This window comes from Leptodactylus fuscus, chromosome 1 (genome assembly GCF_031893055.1).
Source record: "Leptodactylus fuscus isolate aLepFus1 chromosome 1, aLepFus1.hap2, whole genome shotgun sequence".
Classification (NCBI taxonomy): Eukaryota; Metazoa; Chordata; class Amphibia; order Anura; family Leptodactylidae; genus Leptodactylus; species Leptodactylus fuscus.
The window spans coordinates 156692706-156705773 of record NC_134265.1 but is presented as its reverse complement, the minus strand read 5'-3'; positions in this window follow the sequence as shown (position 1 = coordinate 156705773).

The following is a 13068-nucleotide window of genomic DNA, read 5'->3' as shown; positions in this document are numbered from 1 at the left end:
CGGAAAAAAGAAGACAACAGCTCCCATTGAAGTCAATGGGAGGCGTTTTTTTGGACCGGATTTTGAGGCGGATTCCTCATCAAAATCCAGTCCAAAAATCCCTGTGTGAACCCAGCCTTAGGATGATGCCATATAGCGTTCCGAACAGTTCTAACCTCATTCATAAGTACAACCACATATGCTTTCACATTCAGTAAGTGAAACATTGATTAATTGTGTGCAGTTTCTCATAAGGCTGGGTTTGCATGATGCTACTTTGCTTAAGAACTGCATGCAGTTTTTTTTTTTTATGTAGATTGTGAGCCCCATATAGGTACTTTTTTTTCCCTGTCAGTATGTCTTTGTAGAATGGGAGGAAATCCACGCAAACACGGAGAGAACATACAAACTCCTTGCAGATGTTGTTCCTGGCAGGATTCGAACCCCAGACTCCAGCGCTACAGTGCTAACCACTGAGCCACTGTGTTGCCCCTGCATGCAGTTTGTATGTTCAGTAATTAGCCATTAAATTGTAAAACTGCACTGTGTAAATTCAGCCTAAAGGTAAGTTCACATGGGTTTTTTGGACCGGAACCTGAGGCGGAGGCCGCCTCAGGTTCCGGTCCAAAATACGGGTAGCTGCGACTTGATGCCGGTGCAGTGCACCGGCATCCAGTCATGCACTCCGCTCCGGATTAGGCCTGAAAGAATGACCATCTCGCTTCTTTTTCGGGAGCCAGAACAAACGGCTCCCGGAAAAAAAAACTGACCGGCTCCCATTGATTTCAGTGGGAGCCGTCTTTTTGGTCAGGATTTTGAGGCGGATACTGTCTCAAAATCCTGACCAAAAAACCCTATGTGAACTTATCCTTACTGTTTGTATAATAAGGGGCCATTCACACGGAAGAAAATGGTGAGGAATTTGGTGTGGAATTTCAGCGCTGGAAAAAAAAAAAGCCTCCCATTGACTTCTGAACCTAGGGATGTGTAGATTTTCACCAAATGGAGCAAACTGTATAACCCTACATATATTATTATTATTATTATTATTATTATTCTCTCCAAAAGGAGCAAACCCTAGAACCCTATCTTGAGACTGTTAAATCCGGACAGTGGTAAAGGGTAGGTGGAATGCCAATATTGGCCTCATTGCTAAAACGGGAAAGAATGTAAAACGCAGGGTGAGGACTCCTCTAATCTCACCTAGATATATTTAGGACAGTTAGATAGGTGAATGTTGTGCTAGCTATAGTGTAGATGAGGAACCATTAATTCAGAAGTGCCCTGTATCAACAAGCAAAGTTGGATTTCCATGCCAGACCCACTATAAACCAAAGCTGCCTTCTTGCTGTGTACCTCTGTCTGTGTGGTTGGCCTTCACAGAAGTCACTAAAAGAGGGGTGATTACGTAAGAAGGAAGCAGCAAATATAGGTAAGTATATTAGACTGTGACTTGGAGTACAGTGAGTATTATCTCAACATTAGCACAGTAAATTTCCGTGCATTGATAGAAATGTGTAGCAACCACCACTTCAGGTGTCCTGACCCAGAGAGGTGCCGACACCTGTGAAAGCCCGCAGGTCGGTAGTTGGAATGGAGATGGATGCCACAGGCTATGAGGCACAATATCAGCGGAGAGTGCTATAATGGTAAAAACTGTCCCTGGAGTATTCAATCTCAAGTATTCTTTGCCTGAGGTTTAACTAAGGGTTCAGCATGGGAGGGGCGAACCTGTCCAAGTGGGCCACCCTACCCAGGTATACCAATACTATCACTATACAGTGACCATAAAGGGGTAAATACCAGCTTTACACACCATGTAAGTGAGTGTAGTACAAGAAACATCTCTGACTAATCATTCATTTTCCATTTTTTTTCCATTTAGACTGCAATGAGCATTTCTTCCAGCTGTGACTTGTCTCTGTAAAGTTTATACACAGACATTTTTGGCTCCTTACTTTTCCAGGTATCTGACCCACATTTTCCTCACCTACATAAAGTCCCCATCCTGCTTCTAACAAATTATAATATATATATATATATATATATATATATATATATATAATATATTTTATATAATATAAAATATTTCAAATCTGGAAATGAACAATACCCTCATGCGTATCATTAAACGAATAACGTCCCCGTGTGCCTGTTACATTAGTAAAGCCTTTATGTGCCCCTTTAAATCAAGCTTCTTGTGTTTCCCCTCATTAAAGGATTATTCCAGCTCATTTTTATTGATGACTAGAGATGAGCGAACAGTGTTCTATCGAACTCATGTTCGATCGGATATTAGGCTGTTCGGCATGTTCGAATCGAATCGAACACCGCGTGGTAAAGTGCGCCATTACTCGATTCCCCTCCCACCTTCCCTGGCGCCTTTTTTGCTCCAATAACAGCGCAGGGTAGGTGGGACAGGAACTACGACACCGGTGACGTTGAAAAAAGTAGGCAAAACCCATTGGCTGCCGAAAACATGTGACCTCTAATTTAAAAGAACAGCGCCGCCCAGCTTCGCGTCATTCTGAGCTTGCAATTCACCGAGGACGGAGGTTTCCGTCCAGTTAGCTAGGGGTTAGATTCTGGGTAGGCAGGGACAGGCTAGGATAGGAAGGAGAAGACAACCAACAGCTCTTATAAGAGCTAAATTCCAGGGAGAAGCTTGTCAGTGTAACGTGGCACTGACGGGCTCAATCGCCGCAACCCAGCTTTCCCAGGATCCTGAATGGAATACACTGTCAGTGTATTCCCGTATACCCGATATATACCCCCGATACCCGTTCCAACGGTGTGCCCCCCCACCTTCACCCCAGAAATACCCTGCAAGTCCCCTAGCAATAGAATTGGGGCTATATACACCCACTATTTTTGCTACTGCCATATAGTGCCATTGTCTCACTGGGAATTCAAAGAATATATTGGGCTTACATATAACTTCAATTCCAGGGAGAAGCTTGTCAGTGTAACGTGGCACTGACGGGCTCAATCGCCGCAACCCAGCTTTCCCAGGATCCTGAATGGAACACACTGACAGTGTATTCCCGTATACCCCATATATACACCCCAAATCCCCGTTCCAACGGTGTGCCCCCCCACCTTCACCTCAGAAATACCCTGCAAGTCCCCTAGCAATAGAATTGGGGCTATATACACCCACAATTTTTGCTACTGGTATACAGTGCCATTGTCTCACTGGGAATTCAAAGAATATATGGGGGTTATGTGCACCCACAATTTTTAATACTGCTATACAGTGCCATTGTCTGACTGGGAATTCAAAGAATATATGGGGGTTATGTGCACCCACAATTTTTAATACTGGTATATAGTGCCATTGTCTGACTGGGAATTCAAAGAATATATGGGGGTTACGTGCACCCACAATTTTTAATACTGGTATACAGTGCCATTGTCTGACTGGGAATTCAAAGAATATATGGGGGTTATGTGCACCCACAATTTTTAATACTGGTATACAGTGCCATTGTCTGACTGGGAATTCAAAGAATATATTGGGGTGACGTGCACCCACAATTTTTGCTACTGCTATACAGTTCCATTGTCTCACTGGGAATTCAAAGAATATATGGGGGTTATGTGCACCCACAATTTTTAATACTGGTATACAGTGCCATTGTCTGACTGGGAATTCAAAGAATATATGGGGGTTATGTGCACCCACAATTTTTAATACTGGTATATAGTGCCATTGTCTGACTGGGAATTCAAAGAATATATGGGGGTTATGTGCACCCACAATTTTTAATACTGGTATACAGTGCCATTGTCTGACTGGGAATTCAAAGAATATATGGGGGTTACGTGCACCCACAATTTTTAATACTGCTATACAGTTCCTTTGTCTCACTGGGAATTCAAAGAATATATGGGGGTTATGTGCACCCACAATTTTTACTACTGGTATACAGTGCCATTGTCTGACTGGGAATTCAAAGAATATATTGGGGTGACGTGCACCCACAATTTTTGCTACTGCTATACAGTTCCATTGTCTGACTGGGAATTCAAAGAATATATGGGGGTTACGTGCACCCACAATTTTTAATACTGGTATACAGTGCCATTGTCTGACTGGGAATTCAAAGAATATATGGGGGTTACGTGCACCCACAATTTTTAATACTGCTATACAGTTCCTTTGTCTCACTGGGAATTCAAAGAATATATGGGGGTTATGTGCACCCACAATTTTTAATACTGGTATACAGTGCCATTGTCTGACTGGGAATTCAAAGAATATATGGGGGTTACGTGCACCCACAATTTTTAATACTGCTATACAGTTCCTTTGTCTCACTGGGAATTCAAAGAATATATGGGGGTTATGTGCACCCACAATTTTTAATACTGGTATACAGTGCCATTGTCTGACTGGGAATTCAAAGAATATATGGGGGTTATGTGCACCCACAATTTTTAATACTGGTATACAGTGCCATTGTCTGACTGGGAATTCAAAGAATATATGGGGGTTATGTGCACCCACAATTTTTACTACTGGTATACAGTGCCATTGTCTAACTGGGAATTCAAAGAATATATTGGGGTGACGTGCACCCACAATTTTTGCTACTGCTATACAGTTCCATTGTCTCACTGGGAATTCAAAGAATATATGGGGGTTATGTGCACCCACAATTTTTAATACTGGTATACAGTGCCATTGTCTGACTGGGAATTCAAAGAATATATGGGGGTTATGTGCACCCACAATTTTTAATACTGGTATATAGTGCCATTGTCTGACTGGGAATTCAAAGAATATATGGGGGTTACGTGCACCCACAATTTTTAATACTGGTATACAGTGCCATTGTCTGACTGGGAATTCAAAGAATATATGGGGGTTACGTGCACCCACAATTTTTAATACTGGTATACAGTGCCATTGTCTGACTGGGAATTCAAAGAATATATGGGGGTTATGTGCACCCACAATTTTTAATACTGGTATACAGTGCCATTGTTTGACTGGGAATTCAAAGAATATATGGGGGTTACGTGCACCCACAATTTTTAATACTGCTATACAGTTCCTTTGTCTCACTGGGAATTCAAAGAATATATGGGAGTTATGTGCACCCACAATTTTTAATACTGGTATACAGTGCCATTGTCTGACTGGGAATTCAAAGAATATATGGGGGTTATGTGCACCCACAATTTTTAATACTGGTATACAGTGCCATTGTCTGACTGGGAATTCAAAGAATATATGGGGGTTACGTGCACCCACAATTTTTAATACTGCTATACAGTTCCTTTGTCTCACTGGGAATTCAAAGAATATATGGGGGTTATGTGCACCCACAATTTTTAATACTGGTATATAGTGCCATTGTCTGACTGGGAATTCAAAGAATATATGGGGGTTATGTGCACCCACAATTTTTAATACTGGTATACAGTGCCATTGTCTGACTGGGAATTCAAAGAATATATGGGGGTTACGTGCACCCACAATTTTTAATACTGCTATACAGTTCCTTTGTCTCACTGGGAATTCAAAGAATATATGGGGGTTATGTGCACCCACAATTTTTACTACTGGTATACAGTGCCATTGTCTGACTGGGAATTCAAAGAATATATTGGGGTGACGTGCACCCACAATTTTTGCTACTGCTATACAGTTCCATTGTCTGACTGGGAATTCAAAGAATATATGGGGGTTACGTGCACCCACAATTTTTAATACTGGTATACAGTGCCATTGTCTGACTGGGAATTCAAAGAATATATGGGGGTTACGTGCACCCACAATTTTTAATACTGCTATACAGTTCCTTTGTCTCACTGGGAATTCAAAGAATATATGGGGGTTATGTGCACCCACAATTTTTAATACTGGTATACAGTGCCATTGTCTGACTGGGAATTCAAAGAATATATGGGGGTTACGTGCACCCACAATTTTTAATACTGGTATACAGTGCCATTGTCTGACTGGGAATTCAAAGAATATATGGGGGTTATGTGCACCCACAATTTTTAATACTGGTATACAGTGCCATTGTCTGACTGGGAATTCAAAGAATATATTGGGGTGACGTGCACCCACAATTTTTGCTACTGCTATACAGTTCCATTGTCTCACTGGGAATTCAAAGAATATATGGGGGTTATGTGCACCCACAATTTTTAATACTGGTATACAGTGCCATTGTCTGACTGGGAATTCAAAGAATATATGGGGGTTATGTGCACCCACAATTTTTAATACTGGTATACAGTGCCATTGTCTGACTGGGAATTCAAAGAATATATGGGGGTTATGTGCACCCACAATTTTTAATACTGGTATACAGTGCCATTGTCTGACTGGGAATTCAAAGAATATATGGGGGTTATGTGCACCCACAATTTTTAATACTGGTATACAGTGCCATTGTCTCACTGGGAATTCCACAAATAATTTGGGGATTCATTCACCCTACATCTCAGGCTCTTGCCATATTCACCCAGGTTGTCAGTGCTGCACCAGCTCGTTCCCAGACAGCTCGGCCCGAAAAACGCATTACCTATATAGAGGATTTGGACAATGAAGACAACATGTTCTAAATCTAATGTCTGCACCTTCTCCAGAATTAAAATAAAGGCAGCGTTTAACTTTCAAATAGCACTGCACAAAGGAAGAGCTTATCAGCTTGTCTCATGACATGCTACTGAAAAGTTTCATTTGTGTATCTTAATGTAAATATAGTTGTATAAGCTTTTTGGGTTTTAGGCACTGCCAAGTTATTTATTACCACCCACTCCCTTATAATGATGATGACGCCAAAGTCACTGTGGGTGTTCAGAGCTCACAGCTTTGGGTGACATTTGTCTTGCTCTCTGTCGGTACCAGCTGTCTTTTTGGATACCGTAAAGTTATGTTGACTTTATTAACAGCTATAGAAGCTTTAGCCAGGTTGTGACGGTGTGTAACCCTAACAACACTAAGTGGGATACACATTAATAGTCAGTCTATGTACGCTAAACGTATCACTGAAGTAATTTTTTTTCCCTCTCCCCTAATATAAGAAAGGAACAGACATTAGACCTAGACCGGGGTTCGAGGCTTGAAAAAATCCAGTATTATTTGTTCTTCATGATGTGAAATATGTGTTGAAAAGCAACCCAAGATGAAGTCAGCCATGTGTGCCAGTGTGTTACTTGGCATGCCTTTGCTGGCCCCAACTGTAAGGGTCACTCTCCATTTCCTCCATTTTCCACTCCCCTTCACACCATTTGTGGTGAAGCAATGGGATGCACTGAAGTGCACCCTCTAGCCTCGTGTGGGATAGGGACATCAGATACCACTCCAACCCCCTCGTCTTCCTCCGCCAGCCAACGGTGCGAAGATGAGAGGAGTGTGCTCTGAATGTTTTCTGCCTAGCAGAGGCTAGTTCTCACTTACGAAAATGGCCCCACTTTGACCTGTATATCAGGCACAATGGTGTAGGTTTCAAAGAAACATGGCACCAACAAGTTGGAAAACGTGGGCCATGCGTGGACCGTGTTTGAGTCTGGCAAGCTCCAGATCTGCTACCAGGTTCCAGCCATTATCACAGGCGCAAAAATGCCAGGCCCCAGGTGTAGCAGGGAAAAAAAAATGCCATCTCAGCCAGGATGGCATCCCTGACCTCGGAGGCACTGTGCTGTCTGTCCCCCAAGCTGATCAGTTTCAGCACGGCCTACTGACATCTCCCCATGCCAGTGTTACAGTGTTTTCCGCTAGTAGCTGGGGTGGAGGTTGCAGCTTCGTAGGGTTTCAGTCTACTCCTGCCATGAATTTTGGCCTGGGAGAGGAGATAGGCCACCCCAGTTTGCACCCGGGGAACAGACTCCACCACATTCACCCTGCCTGTCATTAAAGATAAGCACTGCAGCATCCCTGACCACAGGCGCTTGTCCATGTGTCGGTGGTCAAGTGGACCTTGCAGCAAAGCGCAGAGCTCTGGGCCCGACTGATGTTATGGGACACATGCAGGCGCAAGGCAGAGACAGCACACCAAGAGAAGTAGTAACGGCTAGGCCCAGCATAGGGAGGTGCCCCAGCTGCCATCTGCTGACGGAAGGCCTGGGTCTCCAGAAGCATAAACAAACACCAACATCTCCAGGGCCAGCAGTTTATCGATGAGGCTGTTACAGGCTTGGGCATGGGGGTGGGTTGTATTGTACTTCTGCCTGCAATGAAAAGCTTGGGAAATGTGGAGTGGCTGGGAAGAGGCGCATGATGGTGCAGGCCAAAAGGGCGCATGAGGGTGAACTCCCCAATGTGTCAGAGATAGGTGTGTAGGTGTCCTTGCATCATATACTTGCACCATATTTGGCTTTGGAAGTTAATTTTGTGCCAAAAAGTGGTTAAGACAGCGATCCCTCAGCTACTCCCGTTACACTGTCTATTGAAGTTACCATCTGTGGAAGTGGACCACCATTTCTAAGATCCCAAAGGAAGCAGGCAAGAGATGTGCAGTTCAGAAAAAAAGATGAGAAAATAAGTTTAGGCTGTAGAGCACAGAGGGATCGGAGAGGACAGAGCTGGTGTCGGCCAGGTATTCCCACAACATGCGCCTATACTTGTCCCTCCTGGTGACACTAGGCCCCTGAGTGGCAGTAATTTGTCCAGGGGGGCCATTAACGTGTTCCAGACCTAGGAATAAGTCTTCCAACAGGGTAGAGTTTTGCATGCCTTTGCTTCTACCCACTGTTTTTGCTGCTTAGCTTCCCTCCACATCTACTCTGCTTTCACCCCTAAACATCACCCCAGTTTATGCCTTTGCTTCTACCCAGGTTTTTTGTTGATTTAGCTTCCCTCTACATCTACACTGCTTTAGCCCCTAGACATCACCCCTGTCCATGTGGGGTCGGTGGCCTCGTCATCCACCAACTCCTCTTCCAATTGCGCACTGCCCCCTTACTGCAAACCGCACATGACCACAGCTTGCCTTGATGGCAACTGTGTCTCATGATCCCCACTTAGGTCCAGACAAGTCGGTGGCGGGTCCAAAACCCCAAAATTGGAAGGAAATGGCAGATGCTGCAGTATTTCTAACACCTGTTCCTGGTGCTCGGGCCTGGTCTGTGTTGTACCCTGCACCCTGCTTAACGCATCTGCCATATCCGAAGTTGTGCTGAGCGCATGCTAATGTTTCGTGTCCAGTGCAATGGATGGGATGGGATTTCACATAAGTCTGCCACCCATGGCCACTCATGGTTGAGCAACTGAGGGAGTTGACTTTGACGAACCCGAGGGTTTTGGAGTTGGAACTACATCAAAGGTCTGTGCTGCTCACACACTCTGCTCAACACATGATATGTTTAGTGCCAGCAGTGTGGAGACGTCGCACAACAGCCGTTGTTCCAGCAGGTACAGGCGTTGTAGGAGTGCATAGAGGCTAGCAGCGGCAACTATACACTTTAAAAACTATCCGCACAAGCGCCACACTTTCACCAGTAGCTCAGGAACATTGGGGTACCTTTTTCAAAAGATTAGCAGCAATGAGTTAAAAACGTGGCCCAGGCATGGAATATGTTGCAGGCTGCCAAGCTACAGAGCCAATCCCAGGTTACGGCCATTATCACACATGACAACATGCCTGGGCCCAGGTGCAGTGGCAAAAACCACATTGCCGTCTCATCGAGGATGGCATGACTCACTTTGTAGGCAGTGTGCTGTCTGGCCCCCAAGCTGATGAGCTTCAGCACGGCCCGCTGACGTCTCCCCACACCAGTGTTGCAGCGTTTCCAGCTCGTAGCTGGGGTCAATTTAACAGCGGAGGAGGGTGGTGTTTCAGCCCTCCTCCCAGGAATGTTGTGTGGGGAGACAAGTCAGGCCACCACATTTTGCGACCCGGTCCACGCCTCAACTACATTCAACCACTGTGCCCAAATTGAAAGGTAGCGTCCCTGTCCGCATGCACTTGTCCATTCGTAACTGGTCACATGGAACTTTAGGGCTAAGCGCTGAATTTAGGGACCGCCTCATGTTTGGGGGAAAGTGCTGGTGTGGACGGCACAGTGCGGTGGCGCAGTAGACACTCTGCCCAAAAAGGGCAGAGTGTCCCCCAGCCGGGATTCCAACATCTCCTGGGCCAGATTTCTTGAGATGAGGCCGTTGAAGCCTTGGGCATGTGGGTGGGTTGCGCTGTACTTTAGCATGAAATAAAAGGCTTGGGAGATGGGGAGTTGCTGGGAAGAGGCGCATGATGGCGCGGGCAAAAGGAGAAATGGCAGGAAAAGGTGAGGATAAGGGTGAACTCCCCAAAGTGTCAGAGGCAGATGTGGAGGTGTCCTGGCTCCTGGTCTGGACTGCAGCGCCAGCCCTGTCAACAGTGGAAGAGGCAGTGGCCGCCAGGCCAAACGACGATTATCCTGCGCTTGCTCTCACCCACTGAGCCCAGGGCTTGCCTTCCAAATGATGGCACCCGCAAGAGGTGGTGAGATTCCTCTCCGCAGATCTCCAAACCATCTTGGACTTGCAAATTGCACTAAATTTGTCATGTAACTGACATGTATATGATGAGTCTATCCATTGTCTGTTCATTTTGGTGAAAGTCAGCCTGTCAGCTGACAGACAGCTGTGCTTGTCAGTGATGATGTCACCGGCTGCTTGTACCCCCAGTTTTTGCTGCTTAGCTTGCCTCCACATCCACACTGCTTTTGCCCCTACACATCACCCCTATCCATGCCTGTGCCTCTAGCCATAAGTCTGCCACCCATGGAAACTCATGGTGCAGAAAGTGAGGGAGCTGACTCTGAGGAACCCTTGGGTTTTGTAGCTGGTACTCCATCAAAGGTCTCTGCTGCTCACACACCCTGCTGAACATACGGTATCTAGGGTTAGAGCGTGTGGTGACCTCGCACAACAGTAGGTGCTTCAGGCAGATGTAGGCCTTGCTGGAGTGTATTGCGGCTAGCTCCAGGTACTGTAGACTTGGGAAAGTGGGTGTCCAAGTGCCGCACTTTCACCCTTAGCTCAGCTAATTTGGGGTATGTTTTTAAAAATCATTGCACCACTACATTGAACATGTGGGCCAGGCATGGAACGTGTTGGAGGCTGGCAAGCTCCAGAGCCCTCCAACAAGCTAAAAAACCTGGCCCCAGGGGCAGCGGGGATAAACAAATTGCCATCTCATCCAGGATGGCATCCCTGACCTCAGAGGCAGTGTGCTGTCCGTCTCCCAAGCTGATGAGCTTCAGCCCAGCCTGCTGACGTCTCCCCACACCAGTGTTGCAGCGTTTTCAGCTCGTAGCTGGGGTAAATCTAACAGCGGAGGAGGAGGAGGGTGGTGTTTCAGCCCTCCTCCCAGGAATGTTTTGTGGGGAAACAAGTCAGGAAAATTCTTGAAACGGGAGAGTTTTGCATCTTTGCCCTTGCTGCCTATGGACATCCCTTTGCCTCTAGCCACCATTTTCCCTGCTTTGCTTGCCTCCAAATCCACACTGCTTTTGCCCCTAGACATCACCCCAGTCCATGCCTTAGCTTGTACCCCCAGTTTTTCCTGCTTAGCTTGCCTCCACATCCACACTGCTTTTGCCCCTAGACATCACCCCAGTCCATGCCTTAGCTTGTACCCCCAGTTTTTCCTGCTTAGCTTGCCTCCACATCCACACTGCTTTTGCCCCTAGACATCACCCCAGTCCATGCCTTAGCTTGTACCCCCAGTTTTTCCTGCTTAGCTTGCCTCCACATCCACACTGCTTTTGCCCCTAGACATCACCCCAGTCCATGCCTTAGCTTGTATCCCCAGTTTTTCCTGCTTAGCTTGCCTCCACATCCACACTGCTTTTGCCCCTAGACATCACCCCAGTCCATGCCTTAGCTTGTACCCCCAGTTTTTCCTGCTTAGCTTGCCTCCACATCCACACTGCTTTTGCCCCTAGACATCATCCCTATCCATGCCTCTTCCCCTAGCCATAACTCTGCCACCCCTGGAAACTCATGGTGCAGAAACTTTGGTTGCTGACTTTGAGGAACCCTTGGGTTTTGTAGATGGAACTCCATCAAAGGTCTGTGCAGCTCACACACCCTGCTCAAGATATGGTATTGTAGGGTTTCAGCGTGTGTGAATGACGGACAACAGCCTGTGTTTGGACAGATGTAGGCCTTGCTAGAGTGTTTTTAGGCTAGCAGCGACTCCTGTGCACTTGCAAAAGTGGGCGCACAAGCGCCGCATTTTCAACAGTAGCTTCGGTACATTTGGGTATGTTTTTAAAAAACTTTGCACCACTAGGTTAGACGTGGGCCAAACATGGAACGTGTTGGAGGCTGGCAAGCTCCAGAGCCGCTACCAGGTTCCAGCCATTATCACAGGCGTAAAAATGCCAGGCCCCAGGTGTAGCAGGGAAAAAAAAATGCCATCTCAGCCAGGATGGCATCCCTGACCTCGGAGGCACTGTGCTGTCTGTCCCCCAAGCTGATGAGCTTCAGCACCGCCTGCTGACGTCTCCCCACACCAGTGTTTTAGCGTTTGCCGCTAGTAGCTGTGGTGGAGGTTGCAGCGTCGTAGGGTTTCAGTCTACTCCTGCCATGAATTTTGGCCTGGGAGAGGAGATAGGCCACCCCAGTTTGCACCCGGGGAACAGACTCCACCACATTCACCCTGCCTGTCATTAAAGATAAGCACTGCAGCATCCCTGACCACAGGCGCTTGTCCAAGTGTCGGTGGTCAAGTGGACCTTGCAGCAAAGCGCGGAACTAAGGGCCCACCTGATGTTGAGTGACACGTGCTGGTGCAAGGCGGGGACGCCACACCGGGAGAAGTTGAGACGGCTAGGGACGGCATAGTGAGGTGCCACAGTTGCCATCAGGTCCGGGAAGGCGGGAGTTTCAACAAGCCGGAACGCCAACCTCTCCTGGGCCAGCAGTTTAGCGATGTTGGCGTTCTAGGCTTGCGTGGGTGGGTGGTTAGCGGTGTATTTCTGCCGGCGCTCCAATGTCTGAGAGATGGTGGGTTGTTGTAAAGAAGCGCCTGATGGTGCCTTTGATGGTGCAGGAGAAGGAGATAAGACAGAAACAGGGGAGGATGAGGGAGAAGTCAACAAAGTGGCGGAGGCAGATGAAGTGATGTCCTGGCTCGT